The following is a 24,432-nucleotide window of genomic DNA, read 5'->3' as shown; positions in this document are numbered from 1 at the left end:
CCCTAGGAAATCGTGATTACCAGGAGTGCCACATTATCCTCCTCCACTCATATGCTGAGCTGCTTAAAGAGGCAGTCTGCTCTCCTGTACCTTTAAAGCTGGCTGACACGCTTAGCTAAAAATGCATGTAATCCACCTACATGCGGCATGTTTTTCAACATTCTGAGTATTTGTCATTCTTTCTTAATATGGCAGGGGGGAAAGAAAACAACCAAGGGAACGCTTGGCTGAGGCTGGGGAAGGCCATCTGGTGTTAGTGGAAAGTAACCACGACGGCTGTGTGGATGCTGATGAAGTTAGCTGGTTGTGAGCGCCCTTCAAGTCTCTGCAGCTGGCTCTTGCTCAGCTCAGAAAGGTTGCATCGGTTGATACTTGCTGATATTGTTTGCATGCGAGGGTGTACTCTTTTATTTTTAATTGGTTATTTTATTTATTTACATTTAAAATGTTGTTCCTTTTTCTGGTTTCCCCTCCGCAAAGCTTCTATCTCATACCCTGTCTTCTTTGCCTCTAGGAGTGTGCTTTCCCATCCACCCACTCTCTCACCTCACCGGACTGGCATCCACCTACTCTGGGGCATCAAGCCTCCACAGGACCAAGGGCCACCCTTCCCGTTGATGCCGGCCGGATAAGGCCATCCTCTGCTAGGTATGTAGTGGAAGCAATGGAGAGGTGGCTAACACTTGACTGGAGGAAGTGTTGGAACTGCTGTTGGACCATGATAATGGGTGGTAATTTAAGATTTTTTTTATTGCTGTGTGCAATGCTGTAAAACTGTGTAATGTCATTTGCAGTTCCATCTTGGAAGACACTGCTGTGTTGTTTGATTTTCTTTTCCCTCTTCCACTCTGTAGCAGAAACGGGATCTCTGAAATTTCTACAGGGTTCACCTCTTGTTCTTGTCTATTTTTATCTGTGGATCACTGCCATTTTTAAATTTATGGATCTATACTCATGCCATTTGGGACATAAGCCTCTTTTTATTATTTGGGAACTGACAAGATAGCTCAGTGGTTAAGGGCACTTTTAGCTTTTCCAGAGGACCAGAATTTGGTACCCAGAACACACATCAGGTAGCTCACAACTGCCTATAACTCTAGTTCCAGAGAATTAGACACCCCCTTTTGTCCTCTGTGGCCATCCATATGTGTACGTGGCTTACTGGTAGATACACACTGAGATACACAGGAGTAAAAAAAAAAAATCTTAAAAGAAATCAAAATACTTTATAACTTTGTAGTGTTGGTGACATAAACTTATATGATTGTAGAACTTGATTATGACAATCATAGAAGGCAAATTTAGAAGATAATATAATTTTACATATTTTAACATTGTCAATTCAGTTCACATAGAACATAAAAATGTTTACCCTGGGTGAAAAGCTTCAAAAATAAAATTTTGGAAATTAAAAGCCACAAAGTACTTTTATTTGCTATTTGATTGGTAAAAATAGGACCAAACTGGCTCACTTCATTCCTCTCGGCTCTTTGTGCCTATTACCCAAGAGACCTGGAGTGAGAACTTGAGTTTCTTTAAAAAACAATTATATTATATGGATATGTTTTGGTTCTATTCCTAAGTGTGGGGTATGGGATGGCATCACATTGTCCACAGCAGCTACCAATCATTTGTTTCATGCTCTGGCAGGGGTGTGATTCTGCCTACTGAAGATAGTTTACATTTGGAATTCTAGGAGAGAATACTCCTATATATGAGCAGCCCCGAGAGAGAGAGACCGCTACTCCCCCTGCTGCTGCTGTTTTCTGCTCTTTCATTTTCTGTTTTGCTGTTTGTTGGTTTGCTGGACTGAACTGCTGTTTTGCCATTTGTTGGGTGCTGGTTGCTATTGCTGATATCCTGCCAATGAGATTCAACTTGCCCCCAGGAACTTGACATCCCTAGTCAACAGAAAGTACATTTAAAGAGATCTCTGGCCCTCCTCCTTCCCTCTAACCTTCTTTCATGCTTACCTAGTGTTGGGGAGTTGGAGGGATTGGAGTGGAAATGGGTGGTAGGTAAAAGAACCCACTAACATTTTGTTCTGTTACAGAGAACTTCCTCAGCATGGGTTCTACAGTGAGGCCAAGTGGAATGTAAACAGCCCTGAAGCTTTACTCTTCTGCTTGGCCACTGCTTTCTCTTACAGCTTACTGGGTGATGCTGCTGGAGAGTTACCCGCTTTGGAGAAGTGATGCTGACCCTTAACTTGTTCTTAGGTGATTTGTTTCTTGAGTTTGTGACTGCTGAAAGGAAAGAGGCGATATCTCCAGGTAGGAGACTGGCTTGGGGTTGTCTCTCCCTTTTCTTTGTCCTCTATGTCAGGAAATCTGGATAGATTGATTTATTGTCGATCATCTCAGATGGTGAACAGACAAAAGCACTATAGACCGAGTCTGATGGTGCTTTTATATAGGTGATTACATTAAGCTTCTTAATGCTCCAGATTTTCCTGTGAAGAAAGAGCCCAGCTGGGAAGTTCTCAAATGATGAAGTATGTTTTGAAACACTTGTGGCTACTCTTTAATGGGTTGTGCTGCCAGACATGGAAAATGGGTGGGATGCATTCTGAATCTCTGTGATGCCAGGGAGGATAATTCATTAGTGGTTTGAAAAGTGCTTTGAGCTAACGGAATAAAAGGCACTGGGGAAGTTTGAACTAATATTAATAAAAATAAAAAATTGCAACAGAAGAACTTATTTCTCTTATAACACAGACATCAATATTAAGAGTGATTAATAAAGCATAAATAACCAATTTGAGAATGAAAAACAGCAGCCATTCATTGGGATATATCCTTTATATGTTTTTCAAATTACCATTTGGGCTGTTTTATTTTCTGTTAGATTATATTCAATGAGAGCCTGGGTTCATATTCACATGTGAGCCTCACTAGACTTAAATATTATATGAGTTAAAAATTTCAAACACACCACTTTATTTTTTTTTACTGTATCTTTACATGTAATAATTATGGGTATGTTTTCTCTACATTTCCACATGTCGCCCCCCAAAATCCTGCTTCAAGTCAACACATTTATTCATAGTCTTCAGAGCCTTGTATTCATCATATTGGCAGAGTAATTAAGACAGGCCATTCTGAAGTTACGGTAATGGAGAGCAAGCATTTGTGCAGGGTTCTGAGGATAGGAGGTAGATTATTGCTTTGTTCACATTTAGTTTTCCCACAATAATGTTGAGCTGGAAATGAATGAACACTATTAGGGCTTTTTGATGTGGTAAACCTTTGAAACCATTCATTATTCTGTTAACAGAAACTGGCTAATTTTCTTCTAAATTAATGTTCTCCTGTTGTGATATAGATTATATTTTATAATGCAGCTCAGTTGGCTTTCTCTCACTCTCCTCTTTCTTTGCTCATTGGTGTTATCTACTTTATCATTGGCATCCAGGAGAATAATAAGTTAGAACAACTGTCAATAATCTCTTTAGGCAGTAAATTACTTACTTTACCCTAATGGTAATTGTTTATCACTGGACTTCATTTTATGTATTTTCCATATCCAAAGAAACACACACACACACACACACACACACACACACACACACACACACATCAATGTTTATTGTACCACTATTCACAATAGTCAAAATATAAACCAAATCGAGGTTACCAAAATCAGAGACAAGAATAAATAAAATGTGTCATAAATACACAATGGAACATTTTTCAGATATAAAGCATAATGAACATATGTTTACAGGAAAATGGATTCAAGTAGAGATAATTAAGTAGATTGAGCCATTCTCAGGAAGACAAAACATAAATGTGATATATTTTCTCTCACTTGTACATCTTAGATTTATGTAGATACACAGTCATGTACCTTTAAAAGCAGAAGTAAAATTGGGTGGTACTAGGGGCTGGGTGGGGAAGAAGGGTGCAGGGTATGGGGGAAATGTGCTTATCATACAATAGAAATAAGAATAAACATATATTTTAATAGACCTACTTAAGTCTTTTTAAAATCATACAGAAGAACCTAACTCCTGTTTTTCTGAAAAATTCATGCCACATTTCCTGTGTTAAGGCTCCATCTACAACTCACACAGCTTCATTCCTTTGTAATGCGATGCAAAGTGCCAACAGCCAACAAAGAAATTACACATTAAGAGAGTCTAGACATGCATTGTATTGATGCCGCTGGTCCAATTACTAAACAAGTCTATGTGGGGCAGTGAAAGAGCAAAGGTTAAGTGTTTGACTTTCAATAAATTTTAAACCTGAATGAGCTACTCTGAGCCTTAATGCAAGTGTAGAGCTGGCACATGCTAATTCACAAACATAGTGTTAGCAATACTGCATTTTATTTTATTAGTGTTTGTCACCTGTAGGAACAGACTCTCTGTCCTGTAAGCAGCACCAAAAAATAGACTTTCAGTGAACACAGGACCCTGCTTTCACTGTTCTCAGAGATGAGAGGGATATTCTATTTGGCCTTTGAAAGATGTATTTCTTAATTATTTGCATTTCACTCTTGCTTTTTGTCATTTACCCCTAGGCTATTTTCTTTCCTTTATTTATCACGGAAGTTTGTGTTCGTTCTTCCTGGCATAACTGTCTTGGGAAAGGCAAGCACAACACAATAAAATTACTTGACTCAGGAAAGTCCACAAAGATGCAAGACGTAAAAACTGCCTGGTTTAAACCTTAAGAAGTCTCAGTCACAATTCCTTCCACTTTGTTTTTATGCTCCTAGACTCTCTGTATGTCCATCCATTTCAGGCACCTTCAATGTCATATGATCTCCAATGCCTAAATAAAATCCAAGTTTAGGCTACTAGAGAATCCACAGATAATTCAGCTAATGTACTATAGTCAGTAACTAAGCTTTTGTTAGTGATAACTTTATACACAGGAACCCTGGTAATAACTGAAAAATCAGAATTGCAAAAGGCATCCTGGGATGTTTCCTTATGGCCTTTCACATTTGTTCTTTTATGTGGTGACTGCCAAATGGACCAGATGACTGTTGGAAATACAAAGTAAAGAGAGAAGTCATCGAGGGAAAGAGACTTTGAAGCCTGGGGTTTTGAGACTTGTTTCAAGAACTTGATGATGAAATTAAATTGAGTTGATTTACACACAAAAATTGGATACAGAATAACAAGTAAAATGTCAAATGCAAGGGAAGAATTTCAAAAGCCATAAACACAATAATTATACAAAACATAGTAATGGTTTTCACAGCAAGGGGCTAAGCATGTCTGACTCCAGCTTTCTTACTTCTGTGATACAGCAGAAGAAAAGGGCCCAGGAAGGAAGTGTGTCACTGTGTGCTGCTTTATTTGATAGCCTCGAAAACCTGGTACTACCAGAACTATGTGAAGCAAAGAGACTTTCAAGACACAGGAAGAATTATAAGGGCTAAGTGCATGTGCTCTGAGATTTACATTTCTCAGAGGACATCCATCTCTATGTTTTTGTTTCATGTTTCCTGCTGTCCTGAGATGTGTGGATCTCCCACTACAACAGATGACATATTAGCAGACGAAAGGTCACAGGGACAGGTGAAGTGTTTCTCCGCTTTCCAGTGCGGTAGAACAAGTATGTCCCACATGCTCACTCACCAGTCAGTCAGAAGTCTGCTCCTTAAGCCTCTGACACCACTGAGGATTTCTTAATGGATAAATGATGGGCTATGAATATTTCCATGACTGTGGGCGAAAATTCAGGATGATGTGGAAAGGGCAGACATGATGGTTCTTGGGAAGGATGGGCGATGGCATTAACAGGATATCGGTTGGAAGGAAAAAATAAAAAGATAATTTTTTTTCCCAAAAAACTTTTCTAAATGGGAAATTTCTGAAAATGGTAGATAAGATGAAAATGGAGAGGAGGACATCAGAGGTAAGAAAGGTGAACAAACGCTCTGAGGAATTTATTATAAATATTATGGGGTTTGCAAGTGTCCACATTCCCAAACTTTCTTTTTGCCAGTTCAGAACTTCACGCTACCAGGCAAGTAAGTTTTCTCTTGATAATAGTTTGACCTGTAATTCTCTGGAAGCACATCACCCTGGAGATGGGATGTATACTTTGATAAATTCTAGCTGTACTAATTTGAATGCTCTGAGCTCTTGAATGGGGTGATTAGTTAGACACTCTGCATCATCTGTAGAAAAATGATGATTATTTCTGCACATTACTAACAAAAGCAGATTGATCATTGTCCCCAAAATCTCAAGAAAATTGTTTTCATGTATTCTGAAGTCACTTGAATGAGGATTACCCGGTGTGTGATTAACACTACAAATATACAGTTCTATTAATTTTATGAATACAGTATTTCACAGCTTCCTGTTGGGAAGTTTAATTATATAATATTTTGTATATATGCTTAGAATGACACTGATAATTTTTATAGTCTGTGTATCTTACTTCTGCCTAACTAGTCTAAATTAACATGAGTTTAGTAACCTATTAATCAAAATATCAAATTATATAATATTTTTATTTCTGCTAACATTCCAGACAGTCAAGCAATCTGGAAAGGAAACATAGTGAAATAATTTTAAACAAGTTTGGACTGGCCCAAAAACATAAATGGCTTGCAGTCTCATTTGCATATTCTATTTTATGGGTGGATATGCAAATGAAGTGAACTAGTCTGGTTCTCGTTGAACACTAAGGTCTCATTGACTTGGCCTTTTGTGGTGGGACCTGTGAAGATGGGAGCTATGAAGGGATTAGCAGCAAATGACCCTGAGAGTTCACCCAGGTATGAATGATTTCTTCCTAGGTCCTAGGGAATAGCAAAGGCTACCAATCAGGGGAGCTGCCTGACTAAAACCTGCTTTTGTGCACATTAATGCTGGCAGAACCCATGAGCTAATTTTATACATAATCTATAGAAAGCAGTTTAGAAGGCTGCTTGAATTTCCAGTGATTTCTGAAGCAGTGGCCTCAACTCAGAGCACCCATCAGAAATGCATCTTTAATTTAACCACAAAGGGTCTGTCTCTTCTGTGGTTGCAACGTAGTCAGCTGTCATTATACCTACTTGATTTTGGAAAGATTAGGACTTTTGTGTATATATATATGTATATATACATATATATGTATGCATATATACATATATATGTATGCATATATACATATATATGTATGTATATATGCATACATATATATATACACAAAATTCCTAATCTCCCCGAATACATATATATATGTATATATACATATATACATATATATGTATATATACATATATATGTGTGTGTGTGTGTGTGTGTGTGTGTGTGTGTGTGTGTGTGTGTGTGTATTAAGCAAAAATGATTAGCTGCGCATGGTGCTGCTTACCTGTCACCGCAGCACTTCATAGCGTGAGCCAGGAGGGTTATAAAGCCATCCTGGGAAACATAATGAGACCTGCCTTTGAAAATGTTGCCTTGCTTGTCCCTAAGTGTACTACACGTACGTTCTGATGGCCATTCTTAATAGGAGACACACCCAGACACCTGCTTAGAGAATAACTGTATTTTCCTTAAATGTTTATGGCTCATTTTCTTCCTGGCTGTCTCATTTGGTCTTCTATAAAGTGTTGCATGTGTGGTTATGTGAAGTTCACCTTAGACATTTTGTTCTATGGAGAGTTTAAAGGGAAGTTAATCTAGTTCTCCTGGCTTAGCCTTCTGACTTATCATAACTGTACTCAGGAATTTTTATGAAACCATGTCATGTTATCTGAAACAGTCTCCATATTGACCTTTGCCTTGTCAAAATAATTTTAGCATTCATAAATATTTCAGAGGGGAAAAAAAAAACCCAAAGACTGCTTATGAATGATTGATTTTGTAGGATTCATTGACCTTTCCTGTGAAGGCTTTTTAATTAAAATTAGAGTATCCCACCCTAAACCTGACCATTAATTGTTAATTATGTGCCAGTGGACACTTAGGTTTCTCTAAAACATAAGAATGCAAGTTGGCAGTTATAATGATACATTGAAATGAAGAAAGGCAGTCAAACCAAAGCCCCATTTCAAGCTTGGAAATAGAGTATAGTTTTGACTTCTATATGAAACCAGGCAAGCTTCTACATGAAGGCATTTTTCTATTGATAGAAGCCACAAGTGAAAAACTGTTGGGAGATTGGGTGTGGTCCTCCTTAATTTTTCTGTTGCTCAGACAAAACACCTTACAAAAGCAATGTAAGAGAGCAAAGGTATATTTTAGTTCACAGTCCAAGTTTGAGTCCATCATAGTGGGGAAGCCAAGGCTACCGGAGCTTGAAGCAGATAGTGGTGAATCTACAGTCAGGGAGAAGGGAGTTGAGAATGTGTTTGTTCAGCTGGCTTCCTGAGGGAACTGTGCCACTTCCCTCTATGGTGGATCTTCCCATACAATTCTAAGAAGGATAAACCCTCATAGCCAGGCCCAGAGGCTTTTCTCCTAGGTGATCCTAGATACTATCAATAATCAATATTAACCATTACAGGTAGGTTATGTGTGCAACCTATATTATTTCTTTTTATTCTTTGAAATATGACACTGTTGCTTTGGGGAAAATAGATAAAGAAACTCCTACCAAACTAGCCAAACACTAAAGTTGTCTCAAAATTAAAACTTCATACACATGGAACTAGATTTTAATTTAAAAGGTTGCCTTTGCTATTATATGAAAACTAGTCTAAAAAACGACTTTTTAAAATATTCTCGAAACTCTTCCCAAGGGCATTTATTTGCTTGTAGGAAAATATCCAAGACATAAGAGCAAACTGGAAAGAATGTAGAAAACAACTCTACTAACCAGAGACACCATTTTAAAAGAAGATATCTCTCTACTATTTTGTAGTTTAAGCAAAGCCTGTGTAGGCACACTTCATTTTACTGTGTTTTCTTTTTTCTTTTCTTTTTTTTTCTTTTTTTTTTTTTTTTTTTTTGCCTTCTTTAGGCACTGTTTTTCTGTGTTTTGTTTTGTTTTCCCATAAGTCATGAGTTCATGGCAACTTACCTCAACCTTCAATCAGGACTACTTTCCCAATAGCTCAGATGAATACTTGTGTTTTAGCAATAAAGCACTCCTGAAATCAGGAATGGATTATTTTTGGACATATTGGCTATTGCATACATTATAGACTGAGGCATAAGCATTGTCTAACCATAACTAGTCCATGCACTGAGAAACAAAATGGTTCATGGAACTCATTTTATTAGTATATTTGACCTCAAACATTCCCATACCTTACTTTATTGGTATATTTGTCCTCTATGAATTCATAACTATCATAGTGTTAAAGATTGTCCCCCTCTCCCCAGCATAGCTGTAGCCATTTTGTTCCAAGCTTGATAGCTATTTCACGTTGTTGCTGTAATATGTCTGTCAGTCATTGATGCAGAAAAATAAATTGACTCAGAGAAGGGTTCTATTGACCATGTACATACCCTGTTATGTTCTGTATATTATGAGGTTTCTTAATTTTAAGAAATTCTACAACTATAAGCTTCATGAAGGACCCATCGAATTAAAGGTCAATATGAACTATTATGTTTAAAATGACTTTAGACATTTAGTTTTAAAATGACGTGAGTCAGGGCCAACCACCAGGCAGCACTTCCAGCTTCTGAGTATGAACTCATTGTGGTTTTTATGTTTTTAGCCATTATAAGCTGGCCCTGAAAAAATGTCGAGCATATATTTTTGAGCTCTTGAATCTGAGCTATTGCCTTTGTCGATCAGTCTTGGAGCATGTGTTCAATAAACCCTCCCTGTTTAACTGAGATTGGTGTTCGTGTGGTTTGTGAGGCAACTCCTGAACTCTGCCAATAGAAGTCTGTGACTGAACCTCTGGTGTAATTGTGCTTGGCTGAATTACTGACACTGAAAGGAGAACATTGCAGTAAGACAGAGAATCTGTTTTCCAGAAAACTATACTACTGTTAGAAAAAGAAGTCACCTAGTTGTCTTAGTCACTTTTCGACTGTTACGAAGAGACACCATGGTAACTTATAAAGCTAACACTTATTGGGGCTCAAGGTTTCAGAGGGTTAGAGTTTATGAGCATTATGTCAAAAACCATAGTATCGGGCACAGCATAACTCTGTAGTAGTAGCTGAAAGCTTACATCTGATCTACAAGCTTGAGACAGTGTGAGAGAAGGGAGAGAGAGAGAGAGAGAGACAGAGAAAAAGACAGACAGACAGACAGACAGACAGACAGACAGACAGACAGACAGAGACAGAGAGATACTGACACAGATGCAGAAAGAACAAGAATGGTATAGGCTTTTGAAACCTCAAAGCCCATCCCCATTGACATACCTTCCTCAATAAGGCCACATGTCCTTCAATGAAGGCATACTTCCAACTAAGGACCAAGCATTTAGACATATGTTAGAGGCCATTCTCAGCTATCATTGTTTACAACCATAAGGCTGCAACAAGTTCTGAGGGATGTGAAGAAATGGAGGAGCTATTACTAACAGAGCCCAGATGGAAGCAGTAGGCCTGCTTTGATTTTTGTTCTTAGTGTCTAGTGATTCAGGGACTTCAGAGGTTAATGCGGTGATCTATAGGATGCATACATAGTACATTACAGGGTCCTTAGGTATTCTATGTACTGCTATAAGTCTTCATAACAATGCTTTCAGTGTCCCAAGCATACAGCATCCTCAGTGAATGAGCATTGCCTCTCCTTATTCTCATAAAGATATTTCCAGGGCATGCTCTTATGTCTTCCAGGCTTCTCCAGAAGGTTAAGGGTTAATTGACTTACAGTAATAACATGGCTTCCACACTGTTTTTTATAGTTACCTTACATTCCTCTCACTTCTCAAAACATGTATGATTTTGTTTTTTCTTTTAAGAGCATGAATACTCTTTTAGGCAAACACCTTGCCATTGCATCTCTGATCAAAGATCCATGCTTGAGAATGAAAGAGAAATTCTAACATTATCACCTCCTCAACACCTACTATTTTTGTCTCCAATGCTTCCTGTAGAAAGTCCTGCAGTTGTAAGGTGAGTTCACTCAGCAGCATCACCATCTACCAAAATCAGTTTTGAAGACTTGAAGGTATGTTAGAAGTCATCAAATCCAATTTCCTTCAAGTGTTCTATCTGCACTTTGCCCACATCCCCTTGGTCTACCCTGGAGGCAGTTCTATGCTCTGATGGTTTTTAGCAGTTCTCTGCCTCAGGGTGTACTCTGGCAGTGTAAGCTCACTTGATCCTCATGAGATCGGTACGTGTACCTCCACATCAACTGACAAGAAGTAAGAGACAAGCACTGATCAACAACCCCTATGGTGGACATTTCTGAAAAGTGGTCAGCTCAGAAGAACTCTGGTAAGATTTATGTCCACCCTGTCAGAGGACTAGCTCATCAGTTAACAACCTTGTTATTTCCCATTTTATTTCCCTATTCTTCACTATGCTAGCAGGATTCATTATGCTAATAATTCCTTATATCCAAGGCCTTCATCAATGTATGTGTTAGATGACACAGATTTTTCCTCCCCATCCAATTGTATTACTGAATTTAATTATAATTAATTAACCTTACACCCTGACCACAGTTTCCCTCCTTCTTCATAGTCTTCCCCCCATTCCCCCCCACACACATACCCTCATTCACTCCTTTTCCCTTTCTTTTCAGAAAGGGGGAGGCCTTTCATGGATATCAATTGGTTTTGGTCATATCAAGATGGAGTAAGACTAGGTGCATATTCTATTGTGGTGAAATAGGCAACACAGTAGGTGAAAAGGGTCCCAAAGACAGGCAACAGAGTCAGCCCCTGCTCCTGCTGTTAGGAATCCCACAGGAAGCTGCACTACTGGTATACGTATATGCCAAGGGTCAGTCCTATGCATGCTCCCTAGTGCATAGTTGGTGGTTCAGTCTCTGTGGGCCTCTATGGGCCCAGGTTAGTTGATTTTGTAGGCTTTCTTATGGGACACAATTTTTCTTATAGTAGATGGTAGAGATTGTGAAACATGTATGATTTGTATCAAGTGTATGTAACACATCTTTCAAAATCCTTAACTTTAAATATTTGAAAATAATTATCAATAAAAACAGTATAATTTCTTAAAAAGCTCCTCATCCTGACCCTTTGGGTTGTTTCCTCTATCAAGGGAATCCTGTAAATTCACTGAAGAAGAAACTCTTACACAAAGCAACTCCTGATTTTCCCTGAACTGTGGCTATCCTTCAGTTGTATTTAAAACTGTTGAAGTCTACCCTCCTCTGCTCATATTCATGAACACCAGATGGCCTCTTTTTGAATGATAGCACAGTAAAATAGTAGCAACCCATTAAGGTCATTAAGGGAAGACTGCAATTTATGATCAGTGGGCTGCCATTTCTACCTCAGACCAAGATCCATAAACTACAACATAATGTGAGAACAATTGAATCTCTGATCTGAGTGAGGGCCTGGGACCTTCTACATCTGTAGACATGGACTGTTTCCCAAGCTTTCCCAATACCACTCATTTTAATCCCATTGATTATCATTTCCATGGCATTATTCAGGGATAAAATTAATTACTAACGCTCAGGTTTTCTTAGTGCAGTCAGTCAATGCAGAACCTGTTTACTATCAGCCAAATGGCTCCCTGGTTACTTAGAAAAGGACAGATATTGACAAAACATCATCTTCTGTGCACACCAGGCCACCAAACAATTCTATACAATAGACTTCTGATGCAAGAGACTTAGAGGAAAAAAGAAAAAAGGATCTTTCCAAGTAGTTGCAGATTATTTCTTTGAAAATCATCAGGGCTGCAGATGCCACGTAAATCTCTACATTTGAAGAAGGAGAGGGTATTTCCAGTATCTTTAAAATAGTTCTTACTTTTTTATTGCTATTGGAACTGAGAGAATGAGAAAGAAAAGAGATGGTACCAGGAAACATAAAAAATGGGAGAAAAGTGGAGAAAGAACACAAAGACCCTGAAAATGTTTCTAATTTTTGCTCTGGCAATATTCTGGTCAGGGAACTTGGGGGTACACACTCTTTTGAGTCTTCTTGCTTTTGAGTCTATGTCTTTTAATGGTGCTTTTTTTCCCATTATATTTGGGCTGGGATGCCTGCACCATTCATAGGGGGAATCAAGAAACAGTTTCTCTTACTTGACAGTGAAGCTAAAATGACAAACACATCTGGACTTCTGCCAGTTGTGCTAGCAGAATCTGATATATTCATTCAAGGGATGTCACCTGAACAGTGTGTTTTAGCTGCTTAGCATAGAAGTGTTGTGGCAGAATAATTTAGAGAAGCCAGTGTTGATTTTTCACATTTCAGCAAAGAGAAGGTAGGAAGATGGTGCTTTTCCTGAGAGTTTGCTGGACATGAGATGGTGGATGAGCTCTGAATTTTATGAACTATAGGAAACAAAATCATGGAAATTGGAGGTTGATTAAAGCCCTAGAAACTCGTGCAAAATGGCAAGTAAATAAGCGTGCTGCCTAGGATGGAGAACACATTAAACTTTAGAAACCATTAACAATTAACGAACACGTGCAAAAGTTAGATGACCACAATCACTTTAGCACTATAGCAACATGTTTTTGGAATGGTCCATGAGAGAAGCTGAATGCAGCAGTTGCACAGGGCTCTGTGCAGTGACTGTAGGAGAGCCTGCCTGCACTGGGGAGAATGTGCTAAGGCTACAGTGGGAATGGAATTTTACTTCCTACTTGTAAGGGAATTATACTTCCCTTACAAGATCTGTCTTATTTTTTCTCCCCTCACCAACAGGGCTTTTCGCAGTGTCTTAAGAATTACAGATGCATCTATGAATATTGATGAATGAGGATGAGCAGGTATAAAATGTTATAGGGTCTCTAGAGAGGCTGCGAGAGACATTTCTTGATCAGATTTAGAAATAGAATGCCCATTATCATGACCTCTTTGGAATTACCTTGTAGACAAAACATTAGCATTTGGTTAAAATCTAGGTTATAATTCTGAATTTATAATTCAAATCCCCCTCTTAACTCAGGAACTGAAAGGAAAAAAAAATGTCATATTTCTGCTACTAATTAAAGAAATGCTGATGGGTGAAACTTAGAATGCCCTAACTTTCTTCCCAACAGTTCTGCTGAACTCGGCACTAGAAATCCATCTACATTCAAAGGATTGATTGCAAGGCATTAGTTTCATCAATACAAGCCCAGCACTTTAAGGAGATATTTGAGTTCAATGTTGCACAGGCCTTGTCAGTTATGACATTGGAAAAACAGGAAGAATCCTATCTTCTCTTCCTTTTCCCCTCCCTCTGTCTCCCTCCCTTCCTTCCCCCATCTCTCCTCGTCTCCCCCCTTTAGTCTTTTCTTCTTGACCTTCCCTCCTTCTTCCCCTCTCTCATTCTCTCTATTTATTTTGTCCTTTTCAATAAAGTGACTCTATAATTAGGGAACAATTTCCCTCGTAAACACCACATTATATCAAATAAAAATCCACATGGGTTATTGGTCAGCAGTATCTTCTAATAGATCCCCAAACATTACAAACCAATGCTAATGCTGTTCGTCTCTCTTCAGAACGTGAAGGTAAGACCCTGCTGCTGAAGACACCATGTATATATCATGTACTATGTCATGGAACATAGAGAAATCAAACTGATAGTGACCTGGAAGCTTCATCTTACTGGCTAGAGTTCATAGTGGTCATAAGTTCTATGTACACCAGCTGGGAAAAGAGCAATCATCAGTTGTACCCAGTTGTGAACCATGTGGGCTACAATGACAAACCAAGCAGGATATATCCACTGGTTCAGTAGTGTAACAAATGTTATGTTATAGAAGTAACCAGCTACTTTCTGATTGGATTTAGGACCATCCCACAAGCAAGAATTCATGTTTAGCAACCACTGTTAAGGCCAAGAACTGTTTCCAAGATAAGTCATATACCCTAGAGGAGAATGTACTACTATTATTGTGCTAAATGATGACAGTATTAAACAGATTTCTAATGATTTATCATTATACTCATACATTAATGTATCTTTCAAGCACATCAGAGAAATTTCTTTTAGTAATGCAAGGCCAATTAACACAGAGGCCCACAGCTAGTTAAGTTTCAAAGAGAAAGAGAGATGCTTGGCTCTGAATGGGATTTCTGTACCCCAGCTCTTCCTCCTTAGGCTCAGGTATCATCACAAAAGAATGGTGGAATAACAATAAGAGCCCAAAGGGACGGATGACTGTATGAAACTCTTATTTGACCACAGCAGCATAATTGTACATATATACTCAAAGCGGCTGTGCAGCATGCACCTGATCTGTGCAAGATGAAGCTGGAGGAAATCCCAACATGGAGTAGGGAGGTAAACATGAAGTCTGCCCCAACTTAGGCCCAATTGGTAAGTGCTGGGTGCTGGAGGAAAGTCATGTATCTTCAAGGATGCTGCCCTCGATCTGCCACCCATGCTGAAGTAGGTGGTCGTACACCCGTGCACACAAAGTCAGTACTGAATGGACTCAGTGGGCAATAACAGAAAAGAATGCATGACAGTGGGCAATAACAGAAAAGAATGCATGAAGGGATGATGCTGTGTGGGGGAGGGATTGGAGCAGATATAATGGGGATGGACCTGGCCAAAACACTGTGCATGTGCAAAATTCTCAAACATGAGAGATAGTTAATTAATAGACAATCCAGTGGTATGTTATAGGATTTCCTCACACATTCTTAGTTTGGTTAACCCAGCACTTCCTCTTCTTTTCCTCTATGCCATTGTCTTCCTTGTGGCTTAGATTAGTAAAGGTTTAAGTATTATCCCTCTGTTCTTTTATATCACATATATACTAGCTCTTCTTGTATTTTCTTACTTGGATTATAAAGTCAGAGGTTTCCAAGTAGCTTCATCATTCACACAGCTCATTTTGGTTAAGCCATTGCCTTGCTTCTCATTTCTCCATCCCCATCACTTTATTGCCTGCTTGATTCTCTTTGCCCCCAGTATTCTCCATCTCTACTTTCATTTAACCTATATTCTACTATCTTTCCCCTCTGAGTGCACTCTGCACTCCAATGACCCATTTCTAGTCTTCGAATTTCCATATGCATTCTATGTTAAACACACAAAATAAAATATTTAAAGATTGTAGAGAGAATATCCTGTATGTTGTATGGATGCATTACCTGTTGATTAAAAAGCCTATAGTCTATGGCTTAGGCAAGAAATAGAGTGGGACATCTGATAGAGAGAAAGGGGATTGGCCTGGGAAGATTCGATGAGATGAAAGCATAATGCCTGAGTACAGCTAGCCAGTTATGTGGCAGAATGTAGGCTAGAAGAAATGGGATATTTTAAGTTATATGTAGTCAGAGAATAGCCTAGCTACATGCCCAAGGTATTTGTAAAGATTTTTGAATCTGAGTCTTATTTCTCAGAGGATGGGGCTAGGAGGAAGAGCCAGGGCTTACCTTCTACAAAAGCTAGGGCCCTGTGATATCTAATCTTGATTTGACAACACCTGGAATCAACTAAAACTAAATATCTTGGCACACCAGAGAAGAATATTCTTGATTGAATGATTTGAAGTGATCCAGTCATCTTAAATCTGGGCCATCTCTTCTGGTGGCAGCCTACATAAAAGGGCATGGATAAAGAAAACTTGATTTTGCTTGCTTTCTGTCACTTTCACCAGCAAGGGCATTTATCCTGCTACTAAGACATATTTTTGTTGATATTAGAACCTATTCTTTGAGATTACAATGTAGATTGAAGAAGAGCAGAGACATCCAGCCCATGGATTGAACAACCACTGGCTTTTCTCTTGGGAGATAGCTACCATTGAACTAGCTAGAAATGTAAGACATACTGATAAATGCTTCTCCCCTGACCCAAAATGCACACACACACACACACACACTTCTGTTAGTTCTGCTCCTCTCAAGAACCCTGCCTAATACAGATCCTCATATAAGAGAGACACATGCAGTGTTGATCTAGATGAAGAAGATGATGTTTTAAGGGGATATTCTTCTCCAAGTTTAATGAGTGAAAGTGTTAGTTGCCTTATAATTTTTGTTGCTGTTTAGAATCCCTGAGAAATCTACCAGCTCTTCTTTGGATCTAATGTTGACTAGAAGGAGGTAGGTCATCCAGGCTAGAAATAATGTCTTTAAGTCCCCTTTTATACCACTTTATTACAGAGAATAAATTTTCAGAGACATAAGTTTGTCTAATCATTCATTGCCCAATGTGTCAGAGAGTCTAAATTTCATATAAGTTCACCAACTTAGGTGAAGGAAAAAACACAGTAGAATGTTAGAATAAACTGAGAAAACATCAAATCAATAGGCTATATTAAAGAACTAAAATTACATTTAAAAATCCAATAAATACTAATATTTGGTGTCTCAAGACCTGAGATACAGGTTCTTAATTCAATAGTGTCAGTCATTCCCCCAATTAAATGCCGAAGGTGGGTGACTTAGGGTTTCATTGCTATGAAGGGACAATATAACCAAGGCAACTCTTATGAAGGTAAACATTTATTTGGGACTGGCTTACAGTTTTAGAGGTTTTGTTCATTATTATCTTGGCAGGAAGCATAGCAGGTAAAGATGGTGCTGGAGGAGCCAAGAGTTCTACATCTTGATCCAAAGTCAGGCAGGAGGAGACTACCTTCCCTAGGCAGCCTGGAAGAGACTATGATTTCACATTCAGAGGAGTTCATAGGAACCCTCAAAACCTGCCCACACACACACTTTCTCCAACAAGGCCACACTTCCTCTGATAAGGCCACACCTCCTAATACTGCTTCTTTTTATGGTCAACCATTCAAACACATGTATCTATGGGGGTCAAATGTATTCAAACCACCACAGTGGGCAAGGTCAAAAGACTCCTGGAATGCATTTACTCTTCTTATTTTTTACTTCTAAAAGGTCTTGGTGCCAGAAAGAAATTAAAATTTTCCTAGGATATGCTGAATATGAAAAATAAAGCAAGAAAATAAAACTGACTTGAGGCACCAAACTATTTTCCTTAGAGATAGTAGACAGATTCAACACTTAAACACGGAAGCCCTAGTAAAAGGACTTCAAACACAATACACTTTCGGTTCCATAGCCATCAAAATGTATTAACAAACTGCTTTAGAGAAAAAAAAACCAAATTATTTGAATACTACTGTCTTCCCCTACATGTTTAGTGTAAAATACAAGCGTGTCTTTCCAGGTTTATGGAACAGAAGGAATGAATTATTGGAACACCACTGTTAAATATATGAGAAGTTAAAAATCTCTGAGCACAGGAAATAACCATCCAAAACAGCAATCAGGAGTCTGTCCATGGCTTGTGGGCTAAACTGTGAAAAGGAGGTGAGCGGTCCAAATGTTTGTGACAAATGGCAGCATCTTTCTTTTTGCCCTCCGAAAAGTAAGGGAATGCTGTCCCTTAGCACAGTGCTGATTGTGGCTGCTGTAGAGAATGCAGTCCTGTGGCACAGGCAGGAAGGACCCGGATTAGAAGCAGAGCGCATATATCTGCACAACAGCTGAGTACAGACAGTGAATCAACACGTTCCCCGAAGACACAGAACAGTTGGCAGATGAAGCAAGCTCTTAGCTACTGTTTTAGCCCATAGCTCTCCCGGTAATCTTGTTAACTGTTAAGGATAATAGATTGTCGTTGCTTATTGCTGCTTTTTTCTAAAGGTTGGTTTAGGTGTGTAATTTGAGGTCTGTCCTCACTTCCTCACTCAACCTCAAATAACTTCTGTGTAGCTCTTAAATCAAAGCATTCGTAGAAGGGGAAATTCGGGTTAACTAGTTGTTGACCCCCACATGATTTAATAGACACGAAATGGGAAGAGAACTAAGTAAAGAAAAAGAAAAACTGGAGGGAGGGACATATTAATTTGACAGTAAGAAGTTTTTGAAGAAGGCTGGAATTAAATTCAAGAAAGAAGCAATGTGTAGGAACATACATATGACATTGGCCAAGGACAAGGAAGTGGGCTTCAGGCAGGAATCTGACATTAGGCTAGAACAAAGAAGTAATTTCAGGCAGGAATCTAAATTTTAGGCTAGAACAAGGAAGTAGGCTTCAGACATGGAAATGATTTTGGGCTAGGACAGGAAAGTTGGCTCAGATATTTTGGTCATCCTGATAAGTCCTTAGAAACAGTAATCACAAGAGTGTTCTGTTCGCAGAATTTTGTTTATCACCTTGCTTGTTCTTTTACTATTTGCATCTGTTGTATTGCTAGTTTCTCAACCTAGAATGGACCTTAATACTTGCATGTAATTAAAATGTATAAAAGCAAAAGAAAGGATGGGGAGTGTGATGAGGGTTTCTAGGGAGGGAAAATAGGGAAAGGGGATGGCATCTGAAATGTAAATAAATAAAATATCAAAAAAAAGCTGGTTGATATCCATGAGAGGCCTGCCCTTTTCTGAAGAGAAATAAAGGAGGAGTGGATGGTGTTGGGGTAAATTGGAAGGAGAAGAGAAAGGGAAAACTATAGTCTTGATGTAAAAAACTTTAAAAAGTTTGAGTAAGATATTTGAGTTTTCTGATTTAAAAAAAATACAGGTACTAAGAACTATAAACATTGGCATTTAGAAATAAAAAAGATTGTAAATATAAATTATATAAATTATATTTTAATATAAGCATTAAATATAATATATATTCAATTTAAATATAAAATATAATTTAAATAGTAGAAATATTGTTTAATTTAAATATTTATATTTATATTAAATTTATATTTAAATATAAATATAAACATATTTATATTTAATAAATATACTTATTTATATAATATAAAATACAACTATATTTTGTAATATAAATATAAAAATATACAAATTTAAGACTCCTTTTATTGTATGTTAAAAGAGTTTGGTAAGTTGTGTTTTTGTGTTTCATTCATTTCTCTTACTTAGATTTTCAGATTACTCAGTCTACAGGAGTTTGTGCAGTGTCTCTTATTGATTTCCACTTGTAATCCTTTGTGATTAGATAGATTGCAAGAACTTTCCTGTGTTTGTTGTGTTCTGTTTTCTGCCCTACTATATGATTTTTTTTTAACAAATTCACAGAACATAAAGGATATGCATTTTTTAGCACTTGGGTGGAATGTTCCTGTAAATGCCTACTAGGCCCATTTGATTCATGATGTCATAAATATTTCTGTGTTTATTTTCTATTTTTTAATGTGATGATTTATCAATCTATTGTTGAGGATGGAGTGTTAAAGTCTCCTACCATTACTGTGTTGGGATTAACCTCTGATTTTATATATAATAGCATTTGATTTATGCAATTGGGTTTACTTGAACTTGGTACATATGTATTTAAAATTCCAGTGTCCCTTTAATAATTTGGGGTTTTAATTGACATGAAGTTTGTTTATTTTAAGTACTTTTATTTTGGTCTACTTTGCCTGATGTTTAGAACTGTTGTTCTTGTCTTCTTGAATCGTTGGTCCACTTGCTTAGAATACTTTTTTTCCACCTATCTAAGAGTATGTATATCTTTGATGATCAGGCCTGTTTCTTGAAGTTAGTATGGAAGAAGCTTCCTTCTTCCATGTCCTTTATATAGTTGTAGCAAAAGGTGTGACTCAGATTAAAGGTGTCTCTCCTACCTCAAAAGATGCTGGTTAGATGTAGGTCTTCCCACTTCAAATGATTCAATTAAGAAAGAAAAAAGTCCCTCAAGCAGACTCCTATAAGCTCCCTGATTTCTGCAAGTTCCCATAAGTCCAGGTCAGCTGATGCCATGGGCTGTGTTCTCCCGATATGCCCTGCCTCTCTGGTTCCTTCTTCTCCCTCCTCCATAGGACTCCCCAAACTCCATCCAATGTTTGGTCGTGAGACTGCATCTGCTCCCATCAGTTGCTGGATGAAGTTCCTCTGGTCTCTTTGATGATGATTCTGCTAGGTTCTGTTCTCAGAACACTCTGAAGGCAGGACAATCTCTAGGTAGAAGGTTTTGTTTCTGGGTTGGTGTCCCAGTACCTCTACTTGAGACCATGCCTGGTTACAGAATAGGGCCAGTTCAGGCCCTACATCCCTCATCACTAGAAGGCTTTGCCAGGGTTACTTTCATGGATTCTAAGGAGTTTCCATTGTACTAGGTTTCTTTCTCACCCTAGAAATGCATCCAACATTTCAGTAATTTTCCCAGTATCCCCCCCCCCCCCCATCTATTCAGCTTGGTTCTCCTGTAAAAATCCTAACAGTGGGAACAAGGGCTGTCCCTGACCCCTTTATCTACATGGGGACCTTTTTCTCCTACTAGGTTGCCTTATCCAGCGTTGATGTAATAGTAGGTGCCTGCTTGCTATACTCTATTTGGTTGTTGTCCCTTGGAGGCTTGCTCGTCTCTGAGCAGAGGAGTAGATCTAGGAGAGAGAGAGAGAGAGGTTCAAAGGGTAGAAGAAAGGCTTGGGAGGAGGTGGGGAGCTTTGGTCAGAGTATACTGTATGAGAGAAAAATTTAAATTTGTTTTTAAAAATGAAAGAAAAGAAAATCCCTAGTAGGTGTACCCAGATGCTTGGGTTTTAGTTAACTCCAGATGTTGTTAAGGGAAAACCAGAATAGCCACCACAGGCCCTATCTCTAGATAAAGTACTACAAGCTTAACAGATGCTGAGAAAAAGAGAATTAGACTTTCCCAGAGATAACCCCCTTGATTGATTATCTAACATCAAGTGGTCACCCTAGAAACATGTCCATGCACAATAAGATCTGATGCTTTTCATGCATTGATTCTCTGTCCTATAAATGTTAGATAGAATCATAACCAGGAAAAGCTGCACATGAATAGATATTCATTCCTATATTGGGGCTACCTTTATTGTAGCCAGCACAGTCTCTATGGCTTAGGATTTGGAGATGGAAGCTTCCTGCAATAGGAGCTAGGTTCTCTTTGGACATACTCCTTGAAATGTGAACACATTGCTTCCTTTAAGGAAAATGGCTGGGGATAGCTAATGAGCTCTTTTGGAAACTAAAAATTTCATCTCAGAATATTTTGTCACTGACAGATGGGCATTTTTATCTCAGAACTCAGTATACACTCATGAACAAGGTAAGAGGGACAGCAAAGACTGTTTCCCATTGGAAATGCCATAGCAGAGTGTGACAGGCCTGATTTCAGCAGAGGCTCAGTCTACCAGCAAAAGTGTCTGCTGGTCGGTCTGTCAGCCCACATGGAGGAACACACCTACTGCCTACTGCAAAGACGCAAGAGCTTAGTGCAGAGCTTGGCCTCTGACATGGTATTGGATGCAAGGAAGGCCTGCTGGTGCCCTCTCCCTCCACATCTGGTGGGCTGTGTGTATAGTGTGTATACACAGCTGTTCTCACACTTGTGACCCCTGCCTGCCATCATGAAATGCCTTTTGCATTCACTGCTTTTAAACTGTTTACAACAGTGTGGCTGTTGGCTCTGCTATTTGAAAAACTAGACTTACAAACTAAGCATACTCTTTGGAGAAGATAGATACATCCTCTGGAGAGTATGGGAAGCCCTGTTTGATGCTCTTCACTGAACCATGCATGCTACTTATGCAGGTGCATGTGGTCAGGGCTTTGTGTTGAGACCATGTTGCTCACAAACTTTTAGTACATGGGTAGACACTAAGACTCGACAGATGTCAATTATCCCAGACTAGGCACAAAGGACTCTGTTGCTGACACCAGCTTGATATGTGGCTCCACATTGTAGCTTAGAAACTGATCATGTCAAGTTTTCAATTTTTTAGGCCATTTTCAGGCAGGAAATGTGGCATAACTCTGTAGGTTTCATTGCACCAAACACTCAATAGGCTGTTCAGGAATTGATGGACAGATCATGTTTCTACAATGCATGCCTGTCTGCTTTAATGAGGCTGGAATGCCCTGCCTTAAGATCAGCTCAGGAAGATTTTCTATCTGCTTCTCTCTCCGCTTCCATGCCCTCCTAGGTAGTTTAGTTTGGTTACTTCATAACTCTTCCCAGAGAGAGTGCATCTTTCAGACACTTCAAGGCATACTTTTATGATAATGAAAAAAAGTTATATAGGCATTTTTTTTAAAAAAAGTTCAGATTTTTCTCTAATTTTTGGCATGATGATATTTCTTTTCCCTAATGACAACTCCAATCTAGCTTCTAAGACACATCTCTGAATGGCACTGTAGCCAAAAGGGAATTTAGGAGATTCAAATTTAATTCTGCTTCAGTCCTGTAATATCCTGATTGATTGATAGGGTCAAAGACTTCAATATATTGCTTGCAGAGTTCCCCAGGGAAGCCCATATGGGTCAAAGTTGGGAGGCAGAGTGGGCCTCTGATAAATTTATGAAAAATTCCTTTTCTCTTTGGCATTTGATCTTCTTAGACAAAGGTTTTGAGTATATGTGGGAGACAGGTGACATCATATGGCAGTCTGATGAGAACAGCAATCAGATTGCTGTGTTTATATGGTACCTTGGGGACGGGGGATGCCAGAGAAGCAGGGTGTGGATATTCACCATCTCCTCTCAGATACACTCCTTGGTCATTTCTAATGAAGGACAACTCCAGTCTTAGCTCTCCTAAATGATGCATCTTAAATTTAACTATGACTTTTTAATCTTTCTAATCCATTCAACTAGCCCCACTCCCTAGTGACTAAGCTTTTAAATATATAGGTGCCTGTGAGGGCCATTCTTATTCAAACCACAGCAGGGGGGAAGCTTTCTGAGGAGATAACTGTCTCATCCTGTATGCTCACTCAATAGGTAGTTATTTGCACAATAGACAGTTTTGTATATAATATCCCAAGAGGAAATAATGACATAAAATTTGTCTCAGCATGAACTGAAGTCATCAGTGACATCATCTTTACCCTAAATGGAATTCTTTAAGGCCTCAATTCATTGGTAAGTGTTAGGGGAGCTGAAATTGCTCCTGGCTTATTCCTTGTTAATAATGGCAGAGTCTGTCCAAAGGCAAATACACTCTGCTATTCCTGAATTGATATCCCATATCAAGTAGAAAAGACATTAAAAAGAAAGCCATTTGACTCTAAAGTAAACTTGGATAGTTTCAGGCTTGTTGAGACCATTACTGTAGGTTGACCTCACACTATTTGTTGTGCCTTGCTGGTATCATCTCTTCCTAGATTTAGTTGGTCTGACTGAAGTAGATACTGGTATGACACACTCATTAGAATGTTTTCCAGAAGCAGGGAGAAAGGAACAAGACATTTTGGGGGTACATTATCTCCAATTGTTAAAATTTCTTCCTCATGTATTATATAAGACATTAACTGTACCTTGTTTTAGACTTTTCTGGTAAACATTCTTGGTTGCTTTGTGTCTTAGAAAGATATAATCTTCCTTTGGAGCAAAGGGAAGACCAGTTCTTTGGCCATTAAAAAGGATTGCATTTGCTTATGTTCAGGATTTTCCTGTTAAAGAGGAGTAGGGATGACCTTCTTTGTGTTACTGTTTTGTGGAACCAGAATA

The sequence above is a fragment of the Arvicanthis niloticus genome, chromosome 16 (genome assembly GCF_011762505.2).
Source record: "Arvicanthis niloticus isolate mArvNil1 chromosome 16, mArvNil1.pat.X, whole genome shotgun sequence".
NCBI lineage: Eukaryota > Metazoa > Chordata > Mammalia > Rodentia > Muridae > Arvicanthis > Arvicanthis niloticus.
Note: the sequence above shows the minus strand (reverse complement) of the source record.